This window comes from Camelus bactrianus, chromosome 10, assembly GCF_048773025.1.
Source record: "Camelus bactrianus isolate YW-2024 breed Bactrian camel chromosome 10, ASM4877302v1, whole genome shotgun sequence".
Lineage (NCBI taxonomy): Eukaryota > Metazoa > Chordata > Mammalia > Artiodactyla > Camelidae > Camelus > Camelus bactrianus.
This window is the reverse complement of record NC_133548.1, coordinates 18,599,176-18,626,670: the sequence shown is the minus strand read 5'-3', so window position 1 is coordinate 18,626,670 and position 27,495 is coordinate 18,599,176.

Below are 27,495 nucleotides of genomic sequence, written 5' to 3'. Positions count from 1 at the left end.
TATTTTTGCAATAAATCATTTGACATGAATACTTTTAAAAATTTACTTCCAGGGTTTCATTTCTTAAAAAGCTGATAAAAGTTTAACTTGAATAAAAAATTAATTGATGTTACCATCTACTCTCAGGAGAGAAAAGCTAGAGGACACAGATCTGCAGAAGATGCATCAGTATTTATTTAAAGAATATAGTAAACAATGAAGCTAGAACACTCCCTTACACCATATACAAAAATCAACTCAAAATGGATTAAAGACTTAAACATAAGACAAGATACAATAAACCTCCTAGAGGAAAACATAGGCAAAACATTATCTGACATACATTTCAAAAATTTTCTCCTAGAAGAAATAAAAGCAAGAATAAACAAATGGGACCTAATGAAACTTACAAGCTTCTGCACAGCAAAGGAAACCAGAAGTAAAACAAGAAGAAAACCTACAGAATGGGAGAAAATTTTTGCAAGTGAAACCGACAAAGGCTTGATCTCCAGAATATATAAGCAGCTCATATGACTCAATAAGAAAAAAATAAACAACCCAATCCAAAAATGGGCAGAAGACCTAAACAAGCAATTCTCCAAGGAAGACATACAAATGATCAATAGACACATGAAAAAATGCTCAATATCACTAATTATCAGAGAAATGCAAATCAAAACTACAATGAGGTATCACCTCACACCAGTCAGAATGGCCGTCATTCAAAAATCCACAAATGACAAATGCTGGAGAGGCTGTGGAGAAAGGGGAACCCTCCTACACTGCTGGTGGGAATGCAGTTTGGTGTAGCCACTATGGAAAACAGTGTGGAGATTCCTCAAAAGACTAGGAATAGACTTACTGTATGACCCAGGAATCCCACTCCTGGGCTTGTATCCAGAAGGAAATCTACTTCAGGATGACACCTGCACCCCAATGTTCATAGCAGCACTATTTACAATAGCCAAAACATGGAAACAGCCTAAGTGTCCATCAACAGGTGACTGGATAAAGAAGAGGTGGTATATTTATACAATGGAATACTACTCAGCCATAAAAACCAACAACATAATGCCATTTGCAGCAACATGGATCTCCTGGAGAATGTCATTCTAAGTGAAGTAAGCCAGAAAGAGAAAGAAAAGTACCATATGAGATCACTCATATGTGGAATCTAAAAAACAAAAACAAACAAACAAACAAAAACAAAGCATAAATACAGGACAGAAATAGACTCACAGACAGAGAATACAGACTTGTGGTTACCAGGGGGGTGGAGGGTGGGAAGGGATAGACTGGGATTTCAAAATTGTAGAATAGATAAACAAGATTACACTGTATAGCACAGGGAAATATACACAAAATGTTATGATAACTCACAGAGAAAAAAATGTGACAATGAGTGTGTATATGTCCATGAATGACTGAAAAATTGTGCTGAACACTGGAATTTGACACAACATTGTAAAATGATTATAAATCAATAAAAAATGTTAAAAAAAAAAAGAATATAGTAACCTATAATGAAAAAGAATATGAAAACAAATATATGTATATATCTGTAAGACTGAACTATTATGCTGTACATCAAAAATTGATACAACGTTGTAAACTGACTATACTTCACTTAAAAAATATTGATAGATAAAAATAAAATAAAATTAAAAATAAAAGAGTGTATAAGAATAAAAAAATAAACTGGACTATACTAGAAATAAAAAACGTATTCACCTTCCCAAGGGGCATTAATATATCATACTACAAAATATGACGTTTCAAATAGATCTATTGACTTTTTCTAAGTGAATATATATCCAAATTTTCTTGGGTAGGTAGGAAAAGTGAAGGAATAGATGACAGTGTTCATTTCATTAACAGAAGAACTTCACAAACAGCTGAACGATGAAAGTGTTTTATCAGTGTTAGCACATCTTTCAAGTGGAAAATCAGTTAATTTCAATAACGGTTTGACTTTTTTTCATCCAATTCATAGAATCAAAGTAGTTTTACAAGTTCATTTTCAAGAAAGCAGCAGTGTGAATTCTGTTAAAATATTCAACATTGGAGATAAAATATTTTGGTTTTGCAATGATAAAAATATGAAATACTAATTTTGTTACAGTGTTATGGTAAAAACAACAATCTTCTAGTAAAAAACCTATTGACCAAGAAATGTACTTAGAATTTCTTGTGGCACACAAATTTAATAATTTCTCTGAAATAAACTGTAGTCAGAATTTGTAAATATGTACAGAGATAGAAAAACTTAACTATAATCTTTGTGTGTATATTATGAAGTTGATGTTGCATTAAAACACAATTCAACATGAATTTATTTGTGCTTCCTCTTTTCTGACATCATCAATTGGATTTTAGCAATGTTTAAACATTTCAGGAATTACTTGAAAATCAATTTAAGTGTTCTACAATGATATTGAACTCTTCTAATAACCAAGGTCTTTAAATTTTGGTTGCATTCTATTCAAAATCATAAAAATCTTTAATCAATTTATTCCAGATATGAAAGAGAAGAAACTTTCACCTTCTTAATATTTAATGAACTGCAATTACTCAAAACAAAGCTTGACAGGGAAATCTCGAAATTTATTCCTATAAAAGTAACAGTGGATTTGAGTAAATTAATTGTGAGAGTTCAAGTAGGATACAGGATTTAATATTAAAATTCTATAGCTTTATAATATTTAAACTTTGGAAAGCATATGTTCATGGAGATCTTTTAATTTTTATCAATTGTATTTTACTCTGTGAAGGAATGGAATTGAAAAGAACATAATTTTAATATCTAAATTTGGTGAAATATTCAGAACAATCCTTAAGACACATTTCTAAGAAGTACTGCCTTGTAAAAATATTCGTTGAAGGCAGTGCTCTGAATGAATATAAGCAAAAAGACAATGTAAGCAGTGTTGAAGGGAGATATAAACTGTTTTGGAATCATATTATTTGACTTACCACATCAAGCCTCTTCAAAGTTTTATTGCAACTTTAGGTATGTGAGACTTTATACTTTTCCTTATTTCTGAGAACAACTTTTAGTTTCTATTAGTGTCAGCAGAAATAATCCTAACCATGATAAGTGATATACATAGTTTTCTTATTATGATATCTGAATAAGGAAGGCTATTTTCATTAGTTGCCTAAACCATTACTATTAGAATTAGGATTTTATTCCACTTTTCCTCAATCACCAAAATTACAGAACCTGCCCATTAAGCGTCACCCAATTTTCTAATCTCCACACAACCTCAACCAATCACCACCTTCCTATTTTCAACTTCCATTATGTTGTTCTGATTTTAATAACGTCTCTCCAATTCATCATCCACACATCTTTAGATTTCTTTGAAGAAAATTTGCTATTATGGGTTTGCTTAGAAACTCTGTGCTTCCCACATCCTTTAGGATGAAATCCAACATTCTTGGGATGTTTACAAGGACCTTCACATTCTTAGTTCCTGCGTGGTTTTCAAGGGAAATCTTTCAATATGCTCCTTCCTTTCCACTGTGCTTCATCCTCCATGCATAGCCTCTATCCCAATGCCACAAATTCGTTTGCACTTCTCAACCAGCTGGATTTTTTGAGATATAAATATTTTCACATGTCTTCTCCCCCTCCTGGATTCTACTTTTCTAACTTATTAATTTGAATATTTTAAAGGTACAGTGTAATACTACTGGCATCTTAAAAGTTTTTTTCTTAAAAGTGAGATAAACTCTCATCTGATCTACAATACTTTGTAAATATTATTAGAACATCATTCATATTGATTCAATATTAATTTTTTATTTGTCATTTTCTTCCAGTAATAGAGATGGACCTTAAGTGACCATGCTTAACTCACCAGTGTAGCCCCACTACCTGAGACCATGACAGATGCAGAGATGCTTATTATCTACTTGAGGAAAGAAAGTTTAAATAACTGAACAGTCTTTGGATGAATTATTTATATTTTATTAAAATTCTCATATTTTGTGATGCTTTTTTTCTTATAAAACAGTGCTCTGCTTCTGTAAGCTGCAAATCATCTTCAAAGCACAATGTTTCTCAGAATTATATAACCTAAAGAATAACCATTTCCATATCCCACAAATATTCATGCATGCTTTCCTATAGTGGAATTAGCCCAGAACCAAATACCATACTGAGAGCATCATTAATGTAGATTGGTCAGTTTTACAAATGGACTACGGTGTATTTGCTAACATACTACAGGGTAGCATCAAGGTAATTAAAACTGAATCTATTAAAATAAATTGAGTGAAGCCTGGGCTGCACCATTCTTGCGTCTACATAATTTCTTTTTATTCACTAGTCAAGCAGAAAATATGGCAATCATCCATGAGTTTATTAGTTTTCTATGCTGCTGTAACAAATTACCCGAAACTTGATAGTTTAAAGCAATACAAATTTATTATCCTATAATTCTGATGGTCAGAAATCCAAAATGAGTCTCAAGGTTTACATCAAGGTACCAGTAGAGCTGTGTTCCTTCTGGAGACTCTAGGGGAGAATTCCTTTCCTTGCTTTTTCCAGCTCCTAGAGGTCATCCACATCCTTAGCTCATTGCCTCCTTTCTCCACTTTCAAAGACAGCAACATATGGCTGAGTGCTTCCCACATTCATTGCTCTGGTTCTCTTTTCTGCCTCCTTTTTGCACTTTTAAGAACTCTTGTGATTACACTGGGTTCACCCAGATAATCCAAAATAATCTCCTTATTTTTAGGTCAGCAACCTTAATTTCACCTGCAACTTTAATTCCATTTGCTGGGTAAACTAACTATTACCGGTTCCAGATTACGGCATGGACACCATTCAGGGGCTATTGTTCTTTCCATTACAATGGAAATACGCAGGAGCTATGTGGTTCTAGCTTATCTGAAATCATGATAAAATCCCCCTGTAGCATCTGCACAGAACAACTGGATTCTAACAAATACATTGGGCATTGTATAAATGGTCAGACTGGATATAATGAGGCTGGGCTTACATTATGAAGATTTTAAAACTGTTTCCTCCCTACTGTCTCTTTTTTTTTTTTTTATCTCTTTCTTCCTGAAATATTTACTAAAAGACTACTATGTGTTAGGCCCTGTGATGGTTGAGCATAAAATGACAAAATAACCCCAAATTCCCATGATTGGAGAGCTCACAGTACAATATATCAATTGACAATCAAAGTGAACTGTTGGAGGTTTATAAAAAAAATGTTTAGGCAAGGTTTTAAAAAGCATATACTATGGAATATTTATCCTCAAAGTTGCTCCCTAAAAAGTTTAAAGACAAGTACATCAGGAAATGCTCTATTACATAACCTTCCCCATCCTCTACCCAACTTCCTTAGTCTTATCACCAGAGGTTTACAATGCACATAAGCAAATTGCAAAAGTTAAGAATTCCCGCAATAGAGAAATCTGTTTGCTAAGTTAACCCTTCACAACTTGTTTGCTATACAGCAATAGATAATTGAAAGATATACCTCAAAAAATGAATAGAAATTTGGCAGGTATTCCTGATATAAGAAATACCATGTGCAAAGGGACATAAATGAGTATGGCATGTTCCAGTAACAAGTAGCCCAGTGTGACTGAAATACTGGGTACAGAAGGAGAAGTAATGACCTTCAGGGACACAGAGGTAAATAGGGCACAAGCAGTATTGGTTTTTAGACTAGCATAACACTTTAATTAAATCATCCTGAATATATCCTGCTGTGCCATTTGGTCTGCTCTCAATTTTCCTTCTTTCTCCTGATAAAAGCCCTCTTTTTTCTTTCCTTTGGGGAACCATTCCCTTGCCAATCTCAATGTACATGTTTTGGGTGATGCAGACTTATATGAATACTCTCAAAAACAGAAGAATGCACAATCATAAGAGGTACGTGTTTGACCAGTCAAATTGTCTCATCCTTCTGGCTCCAGTCTGGCTGAGGGACAAACTCATGATTCAAGCTGAGTATCTGGGTTAATCTTGGAAATTTTGCTTAGGTTACCACAGATGCTAAATTGCTAAAAAGCAGACCTGGGACTGCAAGAAAGAATTAAGCAAAAGTAAGAAATTAGGCTAAAAACTGGAAATAAATAGAATCCTATGGAATCCTAGATTCAGATCTGTTACACTGTCCAATTTTAAAAATATGTATTTTTTTCATTTAATCTGATTTTGGGTTGAGTTTCTCTCACTTACAACCAAAAGGTTCTATATTAATAAAGAGAAATGTAAGTGTTAAAATATGCACATATGATTGGTTGAGTTCTAGAAGGTAACTCTGGCCTTAGTAAAAAGGGAATAGCAAAAAATGGGCAGAAATTGCAGACAAGAGGTAATGAGGACTTTCCCAACCTGAATGTGAAGTAAGGAATTTAATTTTCATTCTTTCCTTCACAGTGAGGAACTAAAGAGCACAAAGGAGAATGGGAACATAACTGAATTGTCGAGGAGTCTAAGTATGTAATAATTCACACTTAAATCAGTTGTTACTCATTTTATTCATTCCACAAATACTGATCTCTAACTCTGTTTGACCATGGATTCTCAATCCTGCTGCCTATTAAAACAGATTTCTTAAGCCTATTAGCACTTTTTTAAGGATCGCCAGGGAATTTCTTTTTGCAGCTATGACTACACCTTGATAAGTATAGAAATTGTACAATAATGTCTTTAAAACATTGATTCACTAGCTCCGCCACACAGACTTTCTTATTCAGTAAGATTGGAGCAAGGGAGAGAATCAATATTTTCCAAAACACATTATATAATAACTTCTACCTACCAGCTGAGCACTTCTGAATTCCTGAATCTGTCTTAAGCGAGATACCAATAAATCATCAATTTCAGATCTGTCAGCTCAAAAGGATCCTGTCCTGCTTCTGTAGATGCAGTAGCAAGGAAGTGGAAGGGATCATGGGAATTTTTATGTCCATTAACCAGTCCTCTTTTGGATTGGTCTACTTTATGCAACAAAGCATAGGCTTACAGGTACTCCCTTCCTAGATCCTTAACAATTTAGATACCAACCAGAATAGAAGCCCCTATTTTAGTTAATTAATTAGGTCCTGGCAGCTTATTTTGTTTGTACCAAGAACTCCCATATTGAGAAAGGGCCTAGTTTTAAAAAGCCAAAAAAAAAAAAAAGAGAAAAATTTCCCAGCAAGATGACCACTGTGACTGAAGCAGAATCAAAGAAAAAGAAAATCAAGAAATTAGAACAAAGAGTCAGCAGAGGGTTGGACTGTGTAGGGTCTCACAGGTTTAAGATCTCTGTCTTTATTTCTAGGGTAATGAGACACCATTGAAGAACTTTCCCTACAAACATAACTCCATCTTACTTTTCTTAAGATCATTCTAGCTGTTCAGTTTAGAAGACAAAATAGGGCAAAGAATAGAAACATAGTGACTAGGTAGAAGGCAATTACAGTAATTTGTACAAGAGATGATGATGATAGTAGGTTTGTCCACAGTGAGAGCAGGGGACATAACTAGAATTGGCCAGATTCTGGATATGTTTTTAGGGTAGAGTCAACAGACTTTGCTAATTGATGGAATATGTGGCATAAGAATATAAGAGACAGGAGTTAAGTATGACCCCAGAGTTTAAGAATCATGTAGATAAAATGACGATTCTATAATTAATTGAAATAGGGAAGACTGGAAGAGGGGCAGGTTTTAGGTTGAGAGATTAGAATCTAATTTTTAAGTTTGAGATTTCTCTTTGAAATACAAGCAAATATATTGACTTTTTAGTTGATATATGACTCAAAAGTCCAGCAGTCAGATCTGGGCTTAGCATATTAAAACTTAAGACTGATGAGCATATAGGTGGTATTTAAGGCACAGGAATGGATGAAACCACCATGGGAGGGAGTGTAGATGAATCCAAGAGAGGTTTAAAGACTGATTCCTTAGGCAATCCCTTATTAAGACACAGAGATAAAGAGAAGCCAGCAAATAAGATTGAGAAGACTGCCTTCAACAAAGCAAGAGGTAATCACTAAAATGTAGGGCCCTGAAATATAAGTGAAGAAATGGTGTCATGGAGGAAAGACTGGTCATCATGTCCTAACTGCTGGTGACATATCAAATATGGATGAGGACTGGGATTTGTCCCTGTGTCTTTAGAAAGATATTTGTCAGCCATTACCTTAACAAGAGCCATTTTGGAAGACTGTTTAGGGCTTCAACCTGGCTGAAGTGAATTTAAGAAAGGATGAGAAAGGAGAAATTTGAGACAATGAGTAGAAAACTCCTCTGAGGAATTTTTCTGTGAAGGAAAGTAGAAAAATGGACATGTAATTAGAAGATACTATAAAGTATAGAGAGATTTCTTTATTTTTTAATTGAGAAACGTGCTTTTTTTTTTTTAAATTATACACAAACTACTAGAGCAGATACCAAGAGGGTTATGGAGTTTGTGCTCTGGAATAAGAACATTCAAACAAAGATACTTAGGAAAATAAATACTTGCTTAACTAATAAAGGATACAGCTGTACTCATCTGTATAGTGAACTAGAAAGAGGGAATGGCAATGTTAGCATTCCAGATAGCTCCCCAGACCCAGTCATTTCCCAAACCCCCTGGAGACTCTTGTAGGCTGTTGACCCTGATGACTACAAACTAGATAAAGTCAATTCACTCTGGGAAACTCACTATGGATAATCTCTGTAAACTAGGTTTTACGGGTGTTCATTACTTGAGTTTATGTGGAACATCTACCAGTCAATATCCAGAGCTAACTGTTCCTGTTTCATTCCTCAGCTATCAAAAAAAGAAAGTAAAAAAACTGTCTTAACACTCAGATAAATTCATAGATAGAAAGCTCATAGAAAATTTTCACCTTTTGGGTGTTTCCACTGGATGAAATATTAATGAATATTAAGCTGCTTAAATAATACATTCTCAGATGTGGTACTTTCTATAGTATAACTAGGGGATGGTTCATTTCCCAAACAGACCACATGTACCTATGAAATGTAAGGTTCTGGGGAAAACTTAGATGAGTAAGATGCTTCAAGGTCTAATGGGATGAGATCAAAGGGCTTATTTATTTATTTATTTATTTATTTATTTATTTGTATTTTCAGGAAGCAGTGACTAAATATACACGTTAAAACACAAAGTTCAAAGTGAAGCCATGCTGATAATACATACCTTTGATATGATGTGATTAAAATGGCACTTTAGTTCTGTGGTCTTCCTCTCAAAAACACATGACCCTAATATAATCATGGTAAAGACATCAGACAAATCCTACTGAGCACTGAGAGGAGTCTAGTAAATACATGACCAGCACTCCTCAAACTCTGAAGGTCATCAAACACAAGGAAAGTCTTAGAAACTGTCACAGCTAAGATAAGCCTAAGGAAACATGACAAGTGTAACATGGTATCCTAGACAGAATGCTGGAACAGAAGGCAAAAACTAAGAAAATCTGAATAAAGTGTAGACCTCAGCTAATAATGATGTATCAACACTGGTTCACTAATTGTAGCAAATGTGCCGTACTAATACAAGATGATAACAATAGGGAAAAATGTGTTTAGAGTATATGGAAACTCTCCACATTATCTTTGCAGTTTTTCTGTAAATCTAAATTATTCTAAAATTTTTAAAAAGTTATTTATTTTTTTTAAAGGACAGTCAGTTAAATTTGAATTGGGATAAACAAGTGCTTTTTAGTATAAATTTGCCTTTGCAATATTTAGGGCATATTTACACTAAAACAATTTTTTGTCATTTATTTATATTTCAGTTTTAACTAGGTGGCCTGTATTTTATCTGGCAATCTATGTTTGGAATAGTTGCATCTCAAAATAATGTTTGTCTTCTTCAAGTTCTTCCTTCAGTATTCCTCACTGCCTCTAGAACCAAAACCTGAGTCAGTTTTAATATAACCTAAAGCAGGGAGATGTGAACTTTGCCCCAGGAAGAAACAGCTTATTGAAGGAGTTACAGGACCTGAGAAACACGTACCAGCATGAACCAAGGTGACATGCAGATGGTGCTGAACTGGTGGGGCTATGTTATGGACAGGGAAGAATTTACTGATACCATTTAAACCAGTTATGATTTAGGATTTAGTATTATGTCAAGAACAACCAGAGAGGCTTCTAATGTTAATCAGTATAGTTCTTTAAAACTTAAATAGGACAATGGCTTAGTCGTGGTGAATGTTCCAAACTCCTCTGGCAAAGTATGGTAGTGGGGCTGTTAGAAATGGTTTACTATGTAAGACTAAAGAATCTGTTACTTAAACATTTTATCCAGAGAATGCCGAGAGTAGAGGCTCTCAAACTTCAATGTGCATCCAAAAAACCCTGGAATTTTGTTACAATGCAAATTCTCAGTCAATATATCTGGGTCAAGCATGAGATTGTTCTGCTGTGTGGACACCACACTTCTAGTATCAAGGGCCTAACGCTGTGAAATACAGTGTGCAGGGGAAACCAGCACATGTGAGAAGCCTGGTGCTGGCTATCCTCTGAAGGCTGTGGTTGACAGTGAGAGATGCTGCCATGTAACCAGTATGGCTAATATTATGGGGATGGTAAGATCCCACGATGACAGACTACAGCTGTCAACACTTAATCAACAACCAACCAAAGCAAAAATAAAATTTCCCTAACTTGTAGGAATCTAGGTTGATAGCTAATAGATAATGACAAAATATACAGGCACTCAATTATTGTGTTGCTTAATTTGTATAATCCCCCCCCCAAAAAAAAAGAGAGAGGAAAAAAGATAAAGAGAGGAAGGGAGGGAGGAAGGAAGAGAGACGGGGGGTAGGGAGAAAGGCAAAGAAAAAGAATGTGAAAGCACGTTTAAGGACACGTGTGAATATATACATATTGCCACAAAATTAAAAATCTGCACTTCACTTTTTTGATCCCAATTTATCTTTCTTCAAGATAGAAAATGATATGTTGATATCATTCTCTATTATGGCACTAATTTAGTAATAAACAATTTCTAAAGACTTTGGTGGCAGAAATGTGTCTTCATTATATGTAGATATTTAATTCTACCCATTCCTTGACTTCCTCCTTTATTCTCAGTGTCTTGACTTATCTATGCTAAAATACGCAAATACAAAATAGAGATCCCCCTGTGGATTCTCCGTCACACAGAGCTTAATTCATGAAATGGTATGTGATTTTTTTAATAAAGTGGAATTTATTCGGTATGAATGTTACTTTTTTCCTTTTTATTGAAGTATAACATACATAATGAAAAGGATGCATATCCTAAGTGTGCAACACAATGAATTTTCACAAAGTAAAACACATTTCTATAATCAGAACCTGAATCAAGAAACAGAACATCATCTGCATCCTAAAAGTCACCCTCACGCCCCATCTCCCTGTTACTAACCACATGAGCAACTGCTATCTTGACTTCAAAGGGGAATAAATAATGTGCCGCCTTTTTCAGTTGTATGTGAATGGAATCACGTATATGTACTACTCTTGTGTCTGGCTTTTTCCCTCAACATATTGTTTATGACATTCATCTGTTCTGCTGCATGTAGGTGCAGTTCATTTGCTCTCATTATTGTATAATATTTCATTGTATTTATCTTTTCTATTATTGATGGTTGTTTCCGTTATCAACCTATTACAAGCAATGCTGCCATAAACATCCTTGTACAGTATTTTTGGCAAACATAACTATGCAGTTCTGTTGGGTATATGCTAGGAAATGGAACTGCTGCATCCTAAGTTATGAGCTAGTTGAGTTTTAGTGTATACTGACAAAGCATTTTCTAAAGTGGCTGTCTCAATTTATACTCTCACCAGAAAAGTATGAAGATTCCATTTGCTTCACATCATTACTTAACATTTGGAATTGTCAAACTATTTTATTCATTTTAGTCATTCTGGTGGTTTCAATTTGCATTTCCATGATGGCATATAAAGTTTAGCACATTTTCCTAAGTTTATTGGCCATTTGGATATTTTTAAAGGAAATGTCTGTTCAAATCTTTGTGCACTTTTGGTGGGAATGCAAAGTAGCACAGCTGCTATGGAAACAATACGAAGTTTCCTCAAAAAATTAAAAGCAGCACTACCATATGACCCAGCAATCTCACATCTGGGTATTTATGCAAAATAATTGAAATTAGATATTAGCACTCCCATGTTTATTATAGTACTATTCACAATAGCCTAGATGTAGAAACAAACTTAATGTCCATCAACAGATACAATGGTATAGTGTTTAGCCTTAAAAAAAAGAATGAAATTCTGCAGCATGGGACAATCTTGAGGACTTAATGCTAAGTGATATAAGTCAGTCACAGGAAGACAAATACTGCATGATTCCACTTACATGAGAAATCTAAAATAGTCAAATTCACACAATTAGAGAGTAGAATGGTAGCTGCCAGGAGTTAGGGGGAAGGGTAAGTGGGGAGTTACTAATTAATGGGCATAATTTCAATTAGCATGATGAGTAAGTTCTAGAGATCTGCTATAAATCATCACACCTATAACCAACAATACTGTGTTGTACACTTACAAATGTGTTGAAAATGCATTCAGTTCTTACCAAAATAAAATTAAAAAAACAAAAAAATCTATTTTTCTATTGTTTATCTTACCTAAAGTTTTTTATATATTCTAAATATTTTTGACAGACATATGCATAAAAATATTTTATACCATTTGAGTCTACATTTCACACTCTTAATCATGTTTTCGAATTTCAATGTAAGTTATCAAGTTTTCTCTTAGTATGAATAACTTCTGTTCTTGTTTAAGAAATCTTTGACATCTTTAAGGTAATAAAGGTATTTTCATAATTTTTCTAGAAGTTGTATTGTTTTTCTTACACATTTACATTTAGTCTTGGTTCTTACATATAGTTCAAGGAACAGGATACTATTTATTATTTCTGTATGAATATACAGTCAACCCCACACTATTTATCAAAAAGACTGTTCTTTTCCCACTGAAGGGCAGTGTTTCCTTTGTAAAAATTAGGTAACCACAGAAATGTAAGTGAGTCTATTCCTGGATTTTCTCTATAGTTCCATTGGTCAATATATCTATCTCTATGCCAATTCCACAGTCTTAATTACAATAGTGTTATGTACCACAGGCCTCAATATGATATTAATCTAGCTTCTTTATTATTCTTTGATTTTTACATTAGTTATTATGTGTTCTTTGCATTTCTCTGTAAATTTTAGATTCAGTTTCTTAATTTTCACCCACACATGCTTGCTTGCACACATATGGACAGCCATGCACACACACAATCCTACAGGTAATTTTTATTTTAAATGCATTTAATCTATGGGTCAGTTTGGGAAGTGTATATATACATACACACACACACACACACACACACACACATACATATACATATACATACACACCCACATGAAATTTTGAGTCCTCCAATCTGTATATGTGGAATGTCTCTCCATTTTTGAAGTTAACTGTGGCATAAATATTTACATACAATAAAGTGCATCCATTTAAAGTGTACAGCTAAGTTTGACAGAAATGTATATACCCATGAAGCTACCACCACAATCAAGATACATAAAATCTCTATTCCCTTCCAAAGACCCTCACATTCCTTTGCAGTCTGTTCCTCCCTCTGCTCCCTTCTTCAGGCAACAACTGATCAATTTCTTGTAACCAGAAATTACTGTGCATTTACCACACTATTAAATGCGTAGAAACACACTGTATGTACCTCTATGTACTCAGCTTCTTTCACTCAGAGTAATGATTTTGAGATTCATCCCTGTTGTGTGTATCAGGTAGTTTATATCTATGTGCATTATTCCACTGTATGGAATTAATACAATTTTTTAAAAAATTCATTCACCTGCTAATAGGAATTCTGGTTGTTTCCAATTTGGGTCTATCCTGGACAAGTTTCTGTAAACATTCTTGCACAACTCTGTGTGAACATATGTTCATTTTTTTCAATAAATACTTAGAAGTAGAATCTCTGGGTTGTGATAGATACATATTTGTTTTTGAGAAATCACCAAAGAGTTTTCCAAAGTGGTTATGTCATTTTACAGTCAAGTAGAATGCAAAAGTTCTTGCCCTCTATATCTTTACATAAACAATTTTTATATTTTACCTGGCTTTCATGTTTTTATTGGCTATAGTACAATCTGCCTACTATACAAGCAATAGATTATTTAACTTAATCTTCACAAAATAAACTGATGTAGACAATCTATTTTAACATTTGATGAAACTCTTGTATGTACAATTTGAGCTGAGTGCCTAAATGTTCATAGCTAGTCGGTGGTGCAGTTGGGATTTGAATTCATATGTTACTACTAGGGTTTGATATCTCTTATTACAGCATGTCTTTTTTTAAAATACAGTCTTTAGTAAGAATAAAGATTTAAGGATTTAATTTTGAGGAAACACTGTAATATTATTTAATTTTTCCCTACTGTACTGTCAGAGAGGCAAAGTAGCATTCTGCCTAAGAGAAGCTCAGTTTCCGGGTTCGCATCTTGGCTTAGCTGTTTATTAGATATATACACTTGCACAATCTTTTAAGACTCAATTTCCTTACATTTTAAATGATTGTAATAATAGGCCTTCCCTTACAGGGCTGTTGTGACAATGCAATGTGATTAATGAAGGTAAATGCCTATTTTAGTTCCTTACATATAGGAAAAACCAATAAGCATTGCTTCCTGTAATACCCTAGTGCTATGTGAGCAAATAAATCAATAAACAGAAAGAATAATTAAATCAAATGATAGTAAAAATGAGAAAAAAAATCTCTTGAAAAACTACTTCATTTAAAAAAAGGTACAAGATTTTGGACTCTCTTAAATATTAACAGTAATACCAAAATACATAATTATATTCAGTTTAAGTAATCCTTTATAAAATTTAAATTTTAGCACGCTCTCCCTCTGAGAATAAGAGCTGTAACTGCTACATAATCCTAGATTTGCAACTGGGCATATTTCTCATTCAATGGAGAGAGCCGTATGCAGCATAAAGACAGAGAGGAGAAAGCTCACCCAGGACATGGTGAACAGTACTTAATTGACATTGTAAAAGTACGTGAAACAAGCGTCACCTGAAATGAAATTTTTTCCTTTCTGAGGTAGTTTGCATTGGATTTCTATGTTCACCTAATACACAGATTCAGTATTTCTCTGTACAATTAATATCTCTCTTCTGAGATCCTTTTTCTCATTTTTCATTTAGCTATGAATTCCTTATCATATTGTACCAAAGATGTAGGATTATCACTCAAAAGGAAAAAATCAATGGAGAAAAAATGAATACTTCATTTGCTTTGTGGTAGAATTTCAGGCACGCATTTCCCAACCAAAATGTTGGGCACAGCAAGGCATACAGCTAGTCACTGGGCCGGCAGATCAGGCCCCACCTCGTCCTGTCACTTCATGCCTCTTCTCTATTCCAGCAAATTTTCTTAAAATATTGTTCATTATCACATTCATTAGAATGTTTCTGTTTGAGGAATATTTCAAATACCTTCTTGGTGGCATCTTAGGTGGGAAATTAGAAAGGGAAAGTTTCGATGCTGTTTGGTAGAGAAGTCATAGGAGATAGTAACAAAATCATGTGTTCTCCATCAGACAGATCTGAGCTCCAAAGGGTGGGACTTATTTTTGTCTTTTCTATTTTATTTACCAAGGCACTCTTAAAGCCAAGAACAGTGATTGGAATGTACTAGGCATTCAATAAATTTCTGTTGAGTAAATAAATGCCTACTGTGTTTCATTGGGCAAATTACTTGACCTTTCAAAATGTGTTTCCTCCAAATGTGAGACTTGCAGGATTCATTAGAAATTGTCTGGGGAAAAAAAATATGTGAATACTAAAATGAAATCCATGGCAGACAGACAAAAAAAGTTATACATATGTTTTGAAGTTTGATTACAGCAGTTAGATTTTTAAAACTGGTGCAGGGCTGAGGGTGAGGGGAACCAGAGACTCTGGTGCAGAGTAACAAGATTTCGTGAGGACTGTGCTTCTTGACCTACTTCTTGAATAAGGGTTTCAACGAGTGAGAGGATCTGGCTTGTAAGAACAGAACAGAAACGATGTATCGGCCAGGAGATCTCACGTGTAAGAGCCTCAAAGCATAGGCAGGGATCTAACCCCGTATTTGATTTATCAACCTTCAGAAATAATACCGTTACACTTTTGGATAATATTTCTGGGTAGATATTGGCAATTGTTTTGTCTATGTCCAGTATCTGCCAGCTTCAATTAAAGTCCATTTCTAGGATTTGTAGGACTAGAAGGGGAAAGACAATTTTTTGAATTATTGACAGTCCTGTAAGCTTCTGTGCTCATGTCTATGGCCTCTAATGTACTAAAGAAATAAGAATTAACCTGAATCCTGCTTCTTTGTTTTTCTGTGTTAGCATCTATACACCACAAGCAAATGTTTAGAAAGAATTAATTTGGTATCTCTCTCTAGAACTATAGCATTATTCTTGCTGCATGCATCCTTTGTGTGGTCTAATTTTTTACAGTCCAGGCCAATAGGACAATGATGCTTATAACATAACTCTACGCTCTGAGATAAATAATTTAATTATTTGCTGAAATACATAAAACTGACATCTAGCTTCTAGGTTTTCATTAAAAGGGGAGATCCTTCTTTATATTATTTTCTCTGAAATGTAGTTTGGTATAAATGTAGTTGATTCAGCTTTCTTGAACGAGTGATAGCATGCTATATTTTTTCCTTTCCAAATAAATTAATTTATGACAATTATTTAAAATGTGTTTGTTACAAGCAGCACACGCTTGAGTCTTGATTTTATATATAACCTGGCAATCTCTGTCTTCTAATTGATGTGCTGAGATCATTTATATACAAGGCAACTATTGATGTGATTAGTTTTAAGTCTATTATCTTGCTATTTGCTTTCTATTTCCCCCTACTGTTCTTAATACCCCTTTTCTATTTTATGATTCCATTTTATCTCTTTTGTTGGCTTATTATTTACAACCTTGTAGTTTTTGTATTAGTGTTATTCTAAGATTTATAGTATACATCTTTATCTCAGTACACTTACTTCAAGCAATGTTATACCACTTTATGCAAGGGAATAAACATTAAATTTTGTACAATTTAATTTCTCCCCTCCTAACTTGCATGGTTTTTTAAAAAGACATTTTACTTAATACATGTTACAAACCTCACACTGTATTTTTACCTTATTTGTTTTAAAAGTCACTTATTTTTAAAGAGATTTCAATTGTAATTAAAAAATAATATATTTACCTACATAGTTAACACTTCTGGCATTCTTTACTCATTTGTGATGCTCCATAGTTCCATCTATTACTATTTTCCTCTCACCTAAAGACTTCTTTTAAAATTTTATGACATGCAGGTTTACTGCTGCTGAAGTCTTCTGTATGTCTGAGAAAGTCATTTTTCACCTTCATTTTTAAAAACTACTTTCTCTAGGTACAGAATTCTAGGTTAACAGGTTTTATTTCCTTTCAGAATTTGAAGATGTTGCTCTGCTGTCTTCCCACTTGCATGCTTTCTGCTGAGACTCAGTCATCATCACCTGTGTTCCTGTCTTTTTGCTCCGGCTGCTTTTAAAATATTCTCTTTATTACTGGTTGTGAGCCATTTGATTATACTGCATCTTTCAAGTAGTTTTATTCATGTTTCTGGTACTTGAAGTACTTTGGTTTTCTTAGATTTGTGAGTTACAGTGTTCACCAAATTAAAACATTTCTGGTCATGATTTCTCAAATGTTTATTTTGTCCCCGTCTCCCCTCTCCCTTGGGGACTCCAATTACATATATATGAAGTTGCTTGAAGTTCTTTCATAGCTCACTGATGGTATCATTTTTTTTCAGTTTTTTCCCTCTATGTTCCATCTTTAATGGTTTCTTTTGTCATGCCTTCAAGTTCATGGATATTTTTCTACAAACTAATTAGCTATTAATCTCATCCACTGTAGTTCTCACCTCAGACATTTTAATTTTCATCTCTAGAAGGTCTTTTTGATTCTTTTTTATATCTTCCATATCTCTACTTAACTTTTTGCACAGCTGGAAATTATTACCTGTTTTACTATCCATGTCTGCCAACCCTAACATCTATGTTATTTCTGAGTCATTTTTTAATTATAATTCTTCTTCTTATGGTTTGTCTTTCCCTATACCTATCTAGTATTCTTTAATCAACTGCCAAACATGGTGAATTTTACCTTTTTGGGTGCTAAGTGTCTATATTCCTGCAAATATTTCTAAACTTTGTTCTGTGACATGATTAAGTTACTCACATACAATTTGATCTTTTTATGTTTGTTTTAAGATTTGTTGAGTGGGACGAAAGCAGTGCTGGTCTAGAACTAATCATACTCCACTAATGGGGTAAGGACCTTCTTAGGACTCTACCTGATGCGCCACTGAGCATGACGTGTTTTTTTGTTTGTTTTTCTAAAGGGAACAAGCACTGTTACCAGCCTTTTTTGTGCACAGGTAAGTACTGCCTCTAACTCTCAGAAAGTCTTTCTCACTCTTCGATAATTCATCAAATGCATGTGTGAATCAGAACTCAGATGAGTATCTGAGAAGGATCTAACAGTAATACCTGAAATTCTCTCTTTTTGGAGTTCTCTTTAGTGTAGGACTATGTTCTGTGAGCTATAGCTTTCTCCCTCTGTCTCTCTGAACCCTGATTCCGTCTCTTCAGAGAATCTACCTGCTTTTCTTCCTGAATTTCCCTCCTTGCAACCCAGCCTGTAAACTTTCTGAAGACAGTACAATAATAAATTGGGACAACAGTTAGGTGTCTTAGTCTGCTCAGGCTGCTGTAACAAAGTAACATAGACTAGGTGGCTTATAAACCACAGAAACTTATTCCTCACATGGCAGGAGTAAGGGAGCTCCATGGGGCCCTTTTTATATGGACACTAATCCCATTTATGAGGTTTTTACCCTCATGAACTAATCACTCTTGAAGTCATCACCTTCAAATATCATCACACTGAAGACTAGGTTTCAACATATGACTCGGGGGAGAATCCAAACATTCATCCTATAGCACACATTATACCATGTAGCCCTTCTTCACAGCATGAATTAAGATTGCAATTTGGCATTTATTTGGGCATTGATTTGGTATTTGCCACACACTAGACTCTAAACTCCATGACTGCAAAATTCTTACCTATTATCAGTCACCATTTTATAATCCGCAACTAATACAGTTCTTCATGTGTAGTAGATATAAATAACAGTCTTAAATGAATTGGCTTAACATGCTTTTACATCTGTATTCTCTTTTTGGAAGTTAGGGCTGAACATTTCACAATAAGACCAGCTCCTCTTTATCCTGAAGGGAAATTAAGCCCCCACGAATGGTTTAAACTCCCCTATGACAATGAAATGCTGTGCCTCTTGCCCAATTTTACAGATATTTAGAGGAAAGTTTCTTTAAAAAAATTATATCTTGCAAATGAGTTAATTATTTTTGTTTGGATTGTAGTAATTCTGCAATTGTAGATTAATTGGTTCCATCTGCTCTGTGATTTTCCAATTAACAGGTAATAGCTTTCAAAAGTCAGTTCATTTCTAACATGTGTAGGAATGTATTTAAGATGGTAATTTTTCCCCTTAATGCTCTCTGTTGCTTTTTTTTTTTTTTCTTTTCTTTTCAAGTCCTGAGGCAAATGGCACATTCTTCCTCTGTTAGCTGAGGCCTTTCCAAGACAAACCTTCCTGAACAGGGTTATAAACTTCTTTCTTTGCCATTGGTGTTCTGGGTTCATTTATTATTTGCTGCTGTTCCTAGTGCTGATTAATGATGGTAATTTTTAAGACTAGAGGTGTTTTATTATTTTTTTAATTTAAAAAACTGATTGACTGATTAACTTTCTTCCAGCAGAGCTTTCATATTAATAGAGATTCCTGACTGCACAATACCTACCATAACTGGATTAGGGGAACAGGAGTGAAAGAGGGAGCTTCCAAAATTGAGCATAAATATTCAAGTCTATCTCTTACTAGAAAGCTGACCTTGGATATTACATTACCTAATTGTAGGCCTTATGAAACACTGAAAGTTTTTGGAGTATTTCCTTTCTTCCAGTTCATCATAAATACCATCATCTAAGTCAAACAATTTTTAGAAACTCCAGGGCATAATTAAATGATTTTGCTAAATAGTGACTGTAACATGTAATAAGGAAACTGGTCAAGCAGTCAAAAACTTTCAGTAGGATGGAGGCTTCCTCTGAAAAACAAAAACAATGTACGCTAAAGGATGAGAACACAGACTATGAAGTTATATTGTTTTACTTATTTACTTATTTACTCATTCATTCAACAAATAACTTTTTAGTATTTACCATGTGCGAGGAACTATTCTAGGTAGTTGGCATACATACCTCAATGAATAAATCAGTCACAAATACCTGTTCCCTTATAAAGCTTTCATTTCATTATAGGTAAGATAAACAAAACAGAAAATAAATAAGTAAATTAGAGATTTCCACTTCAGGCCATAACGGAGTAACAGAGACTGGATTTAGTTTCCTGCTTAAATAAAAACAAAAAACAGAAAAGCAGGCAAAATATATGAAATCAAGAGTTTTCAGACATTGGACAACAGGCAGAACAAAACTGTGATAACTGAGAGAAAACCAAACAAGGTTAGCCCATGTTTTCCCAAACTAAATGTACAGAAACAGTTTCCAGATCACAGTGAAGAGATGAAGACTTCAAACAGACCTGAGGATTCAGAGGGTAGAGTGCTCAGAGGATAAGACGGCTAGAATTTGGGGGGCAGAGTATTGTACATGAGGAAGAGACAGAGGGGGATGGTTGGAGAGCCTCCTGGAGGGCCCCTTAATCTCTGGCTGAGTACTGATTTGTATATGCATGAGAGAAACTACCCAATACAGTGAAAGGAAAACCAGGGAGCAGTAGACCAAAAAATTTCAAATGCTAACATAGCTATGAATAGGTCATGTTTCTTCCAGCCTTGTGGGAAAACTCTGCAGTTCATGAGGCAGGGGGTAGACTTCAGATGTGTAACAGTTTCATAATGAGGCTAAATTAATCTTAGAAAAAAGCTTGCTCTGCACTTGTTCTAACAAATTTTAAAAGCAAGACTCAAAAAGATAAAACTGATTCCAAATAACTTAATTGTGTGTCCTCAAAAGGCCCACCATTATTTAAAGAAATACAGCAAAATCTAGCACTCAGTAACATAAAATTTTTAATGTTTGGCATCCAATTAAAAATAATCAGGCATCCAAATGAACAGAAAAATCTGAAACTTAACCAGAAGAAAATCAATCAAAATATATCTAGAAAGTATAGATATGATAGAATTTGCAGGCAAATGTGTCAAAACAGCTATTATAAATATCTGCATATGTTCAGTAAAATATAAAAATGACAATGAAAGAAATGAAAAAGTTAACAAAAAACCACACTGAGAAATAAATTTCTGAAACTGAGAAATAAATATCTGATATGAAAAATGCACTGAAGGAGAGGTAATGACAAATTTCAATGCTGTAGAAGAAAACATATAGCTATGAAAACAATTAAAAATAGAGCATAGAGTTAAAAATAAAAGACTGAAACAAAATTAAAATCTAATTCTGGTTGAAACAAAATAAAAATCTACCTCTGGTATAATATCAAGTGGTTAAATATGTGGAATTGGGGTCCCAGAAAAGAGAAAGAAGACCAGGAAAAAATATTTGAATAAATAATGATTAAAAACCTCCCCAAATTTCATAAAAGCACAAACCACAAAGACAAGAAGGTTAATGAAACACAAGCTATATGAACATAGTGAAAACAACCCAGGGCAGAAAATGGACAACCCTCAATCAGATGACATGACCAAAAACCAGGAAGATAGTATTGTCATGTTTGACCGGTCTTTCAGCACTCAAGATTTGTCTAGGTGCCCAGCTCATACCATACTGTTAATAGAGCATAGTTGCCAATGGCATCACAAGTTGAAATAAGTTTTGAGCAGGAAGCTGCAGCTGAGAACAGTGGTTTTCATTGTCAAAATCCTGAAGTTGGCCTCTTTGAGAAAAAGCACATGAGAATGGTGTCTAAATCGTTAACCCTGGGCTCCCTGAACCACAGGAGAAAGTGAATTATGAGGGCTCGCAGCTGAAGGCAGGGAATCCGGGAAGGTGGGAGGAATGGTTGTCACTGCTGAGAAGAAAGACCTCAGAGTTCTTCAGTTCTCCAGCCTAGCAGCGGCTGGGTAGATCACACTCATATGTTAGAATAACCTAGACTATAACCTAGAACAGAAGCCTACTTTTAGCATTTCAAATTACTTTAAAAGAGCAGAAGGAGTAATTTTAGCATAGATCAGAATAGTGACAATAATGTACCACCGACAGCATCACTAGTGACTTCAGATGGGAGTGTCAGGCAATTTGTTTCCTGAATCGAGAGGCTGGGCCTACAGATTGGTATTCACATGCCCCTGGATCTCACATGGAAAACCTGTCCAATGAACTTACAGATTCCATTCTGTTAGGCCTATGAAAGAAATGGTGGGCCGCCATGAACTGTCTGGGTTCTGTTTCTCTTGGTCTGGTTTAAATCTCCACTATTCCGTCCCCAGGGTTAAGGATGGATTCCTGAAGAGGAGGGAGGAGCCAGTAACATTTTACAGTATCACCTCAATGCTATTTGTAAGAACTGTCAGGAACTCACAGATCCTAAAAACTCTGCTGCTTACTGGTGATGATGAATGGGGTCACATCCTCATTAGAACATGGTCATCCGTGCCATGCTGGCGTTCCACCTACAATGAGGGCATCTGTTGGTGTTCTGTCAAAGTGCAAGAAGGCCTTATCAGGGGTCAACGTCTTAGTCGCAGAGGGAGCTCAGAAGAGTGCCTGCAAAATGTGCTACAAGACTTTTCTGATGCTGACAGTTTAAAAGGAACACATGCATATTTACACAGGTGAAAATCCCTTTGCCCACTTAACAAGGCAAGAAGTTGATATAAAAGTCTAAGACCGCCCGTCTGTGCTGGTAGAGCAGCAACCTTCCAGGTTCTTCTCTCTAACTCTGCACTCTGAGGTGATGCTGACGCTAGCCAGCTGTAGGCTAGAAACAAGACTCATCTGGTAGAGAGCTACTGGCGTAGGGTTTGCAGCTTCAGGCTGCACAGTAGCTTTTGCACTTGTGCTGTTGCATTTCTAAGTTCAGACTTTGGTAAAAGGACACAATTCCTGAAACCAAATCAAATTCTCTTGGGGTTGTGGGTTCGTCACCAGTTGTGGCTTCTGGCCAGCAGAAGTCCCACCGAAACGGAATGAATTACTCAAGATTCTGTGGAAAAGTCAAGAGAGCGAGAGGGAGTTGGGAGCCATCTCCACGAGCCTCTCAAATGCCCCCACATTTATTGTGTACAATCAAAGGAGAAATCACTGACAGTTGTGTGATGGAATGCAGGAATTTAGGGAAAGACAGGGTGGGATCTAGACTGTAGAGTCTGGCTAAGGTCAGAAGACCCTTTATGTTTTGGTTAAGTCATGTTTCTGATGACATCAGCAAGCCTTACAGCTTATCAGGGCGGAACATCTGAGAAGCTGCTGCTTAACATTTTTCTTGGACTCAAGGCGGCTGTGCCTGTCTTAGGTTGCCCCCCTCTGGAGGTCTTACCCGTCAGTGGCTAACCAGCCTTCTCACCTCTGAGTCTGCAGCTTTTTATAACTTGTTTACCATTCCAGCCCAAGGCTCATTCCTTTGGGGGCCTACAGTTTACCTTTAGGGAAGTCATGGGAAGAGGGGAGCAAGATACATTCTTATAGATATGTTAAAGCAGACCACCAGCCTAGCCAGTTCCTTGCTTTGGGGATAGAAGACTATTTAACAGCAGGCACGCCTAGCGTTTATAGCCAAGGGCCTGGGTCGTTGCTTTGCAAGGAGCAGAGTGCTATCTAAAACCTCAACTATGCAAGCAAGGCAGTTACTAAGCACATTTGCTCTTCTTTAAGGAGACAAGCGGCTGGGGTCTGTTACAATTTGTTAACCCAATCATGGGCTCCCACATGGGGCTGGATGATGAAGTCAAAAAGCAGTTAGTAATTAATATTGTTAAAGGTTGCACATTTAAAAATGGAAAATTAAAGTACAAAAAATTTTAAACAATTTCTACACAATTCTGCGAATCATTAAATTACATTTATGTGACCTGTGATAGTGTGAAGGAAAAACCGGACTGGTCTGACAAGATAACTCGTAAGTCTAGGAATGTGAAGGAGAGGCTGGGCTGGGCTAACAAGTCCAAGTATTGGAATACTGATCTGAGTTCTGCTGGACTAACTTGTAAATCTAAGTTAATTAGTGTTGGTTTGCTGTTTATGTTTTTTGCTAGCCAGCTGGATTTTCAAAGATACATATCTGGCTTTGGAATGTTGGTTTGCTGCCTCCCCACCTCCACTTTTGTGATGATGATGTTGCTAAAGCTGTTCCATGCCTATTGGCCGAATACCCCAAGCTTGTACTTTACCCTATAAAACCTCATGTGCACGTCTTGGAGGTGCTCAGAGCTTCGGAGCAGAAGCCCCTCTGAGCCCGCCGGCGTAATACATCTGAGTACTCCAACCCTCCGAGTGGTGCTTGTTTCTTGACTGGCCTGTCATTTCCGTAACAATAGGAATATTTAAAAATTTGTACAATGATGCAAAACATGCTTACGTAGTGATTCAATGCCTCTCTAAAAGAAAGGACTTTGAGGACATGTCTGTCTGCCACAAACATTTTAACGTATGTCATGAAAGTAGTCCTAGGCATCAGGAAACACAGTTTTATTTGTGTCCATTTGTATGCATATACTTGTAGTCATACATACTGCTCTTTCATTATATTGAAACTGGGTCCAGAGTGAGTACCATCTTGGATTATTAGGTAGATATACTTTTGAATACAGCATTCTTGAATGAAATATTTGACTGGGTTAGTATAAAGCTATTGGTTATAACACTTTGTGTAAAAAGTCTTATATAGTAAATAAAGCTAAATTAAAGATTAAGTAAAGCTACAGTAATTAAGATTACATGGTATTGGGAAAAAAGGAAAGCAAATCAATGGAATAGAAGAGAGATCAGAAACAATATACACGTAAGGGTATTTGAATTATGACAAAGAACTATAGAACCGTGGGAGAAATAAATGTCATCTCAATAAATTATACAGTGACAACTGGATATTCACATGGAAAAACAGAATAAAACAATCGCTCCCATTCTCCCATTAGTATTTTTGTTTTTTTCAGATATACACCCAGGACTGGAACTGCTGGGTCATAGTGCTATTTTTAGTTTATTGAGAAACCTCCATAGTGTTTTCCACAGTGGCTGCACCAATTTACATTCCTACCAACAGCGTAGGAGGGTTCCCTTTTCTCCATACCCTCTCCAGCATTTATTATTTGTAGACTTTTTGATGATGGCCATTCTTAACTGGTGTAAGGTGATAACCCACTGTGGTTTTGATTTGCATTTCCCTAATGGTTAGAGATGTTGAGCATCTTTTCATGTGCCTATTGGCCATCTGCATTTCCTCTTTGGATAAATGTCTATCTAGTTATTTTGCCCATTTTTAACTGTTTTTTTTTTTTTTTTTGATGTTGAGTTCTCTGAGCTGTTTATATATGTTTGATATTAACCCCTTATTGGTCATACCATTTACAAATATTTTCTCCCATTCAATAGGTTGTCTTTTCATTTTGTCAATGGTTTCCTTTGCCATGCAAAAGCTTTTAAGCTTAATTAGGTCTCACTTGTTTATTTTTGCTTTCATTTCCTAATAAAACACTAATTTGAAAAGAAAAGATACATGCACTCAATGTTCATAGCAGCATTATTTACATTTGCCAAGATACAGAAACAACCTAAATGTCCATCAACAGATGATTGGAGAAAGAAGATGTGGTGTACATGTGCAATGGAATACTACTCAGCCATTAAAAAAGAATGAAATTTTGCCATCTGTAGCAATATGGATGATTTGGAGGGCATCATGCTAAGTGAAATAAGTTAGACAGAGAAAGACAAATACTGTATGATATTACCTATATGTGGAATCTAAAGAATACAGCAAACTAGTGACTATAACAAAAAAGAAGCAGACTCACAGATACAGAGAACAAACGAGTGGTTGCCAATGAGAGGGGAGGGGCAATACAGAGGTGGAGAAATGGGAGATACAAACTATTGTGTGTAAGATAGGCTCAAGGATGTATTTTACAATACAGGGAATATAGTCAATATTTTGTAATAATTGTAAATGGAAATAACCTTTAAAATGTATAAAATTTTTTAAAATGTTTTAAAAATCCCTCCTACAAATATCCAGTTAGATTTTAGATATGCATGCATACATTCACAATGTCTGTAATCCAAGAAAAAGTGACCAAGTATCCAAATAAGCAGGAAAATTCAAGCTTTAACCATGAGAAATTCAATCAACAGAAACAGCCAAGAAGGGATAACGATGGTGAAGTTTTAGACAAGCATGTTTATATGGCTGTTATAAATATACTGTATATGTTCAAGAAGAAATTATTAAATTGATGATGAGAGCATGGAAGATGCAAAAAGAGACTCGAATGAAATTTACAAAATTGAGTAATCTGAAATGAAAAATACACTAAGGCTATTAATGGCAGATTGGCTACTGCAGAAGAAAAATCTGAAGCCATAGCCAATAGAAACTATACAAAATAAAGCACAGTTAAAAGACTAGAAACTACACAAAATAAAACACTAAAAGACTAAAAATTTTTCTAGAGTAAATTTACAGAAAATAATTTAGAATAATATTCTTCATGGCTTTGGGATAAGGAAGGAGGTCTCACTGGGGTCAAAGATCACTGGAGTCTGGTAATAGAAACTCTGTCAATAGAAAGAAGATAGATGTGGTCAGAGGATGGGATGCATACAACTGAACCTATAAAAGGGCTACATCATGACAAATTTTAGGTTATGACCATGCAAGTGAGTGACTGACATAAGGGAATAGGATCACTGGTGGAGAGGAGAGCAAAGGCATGACAGGCACAGTTACTGACTTACTTATGTTTTATAGTGAGTTAACAATTGACAAAACTAGGCTTCAAATTCAATTCTATTTAACTTTAAAGCCATGATCTTTTCAAAAGAATAAAAATCTTACCTCTTAGGAAAATGTAAAATTTGGCACATAATTAAACTTGACAATTTCATGGACCCAAAGTGGATATTTCAGATCTTGATTAAATAAATATGTCAGAATCAAAACATTCTATATTCTATTTCCTCAGAGAACTCGGCTAGCAAACCAGTGTCCCATGCTTAGGTGTGAGCCAGCCATGCTAAAACACACATGCACATGATCACCTAAGACCACCACAGCAGCACTTGCCAAATTGTGAATTTAATTAACTAAGGAGAAATGCATCCATTACTACATTCACTACAGGTTCTAATGGTGTATATCTGGGAATTTGGCTTTACTT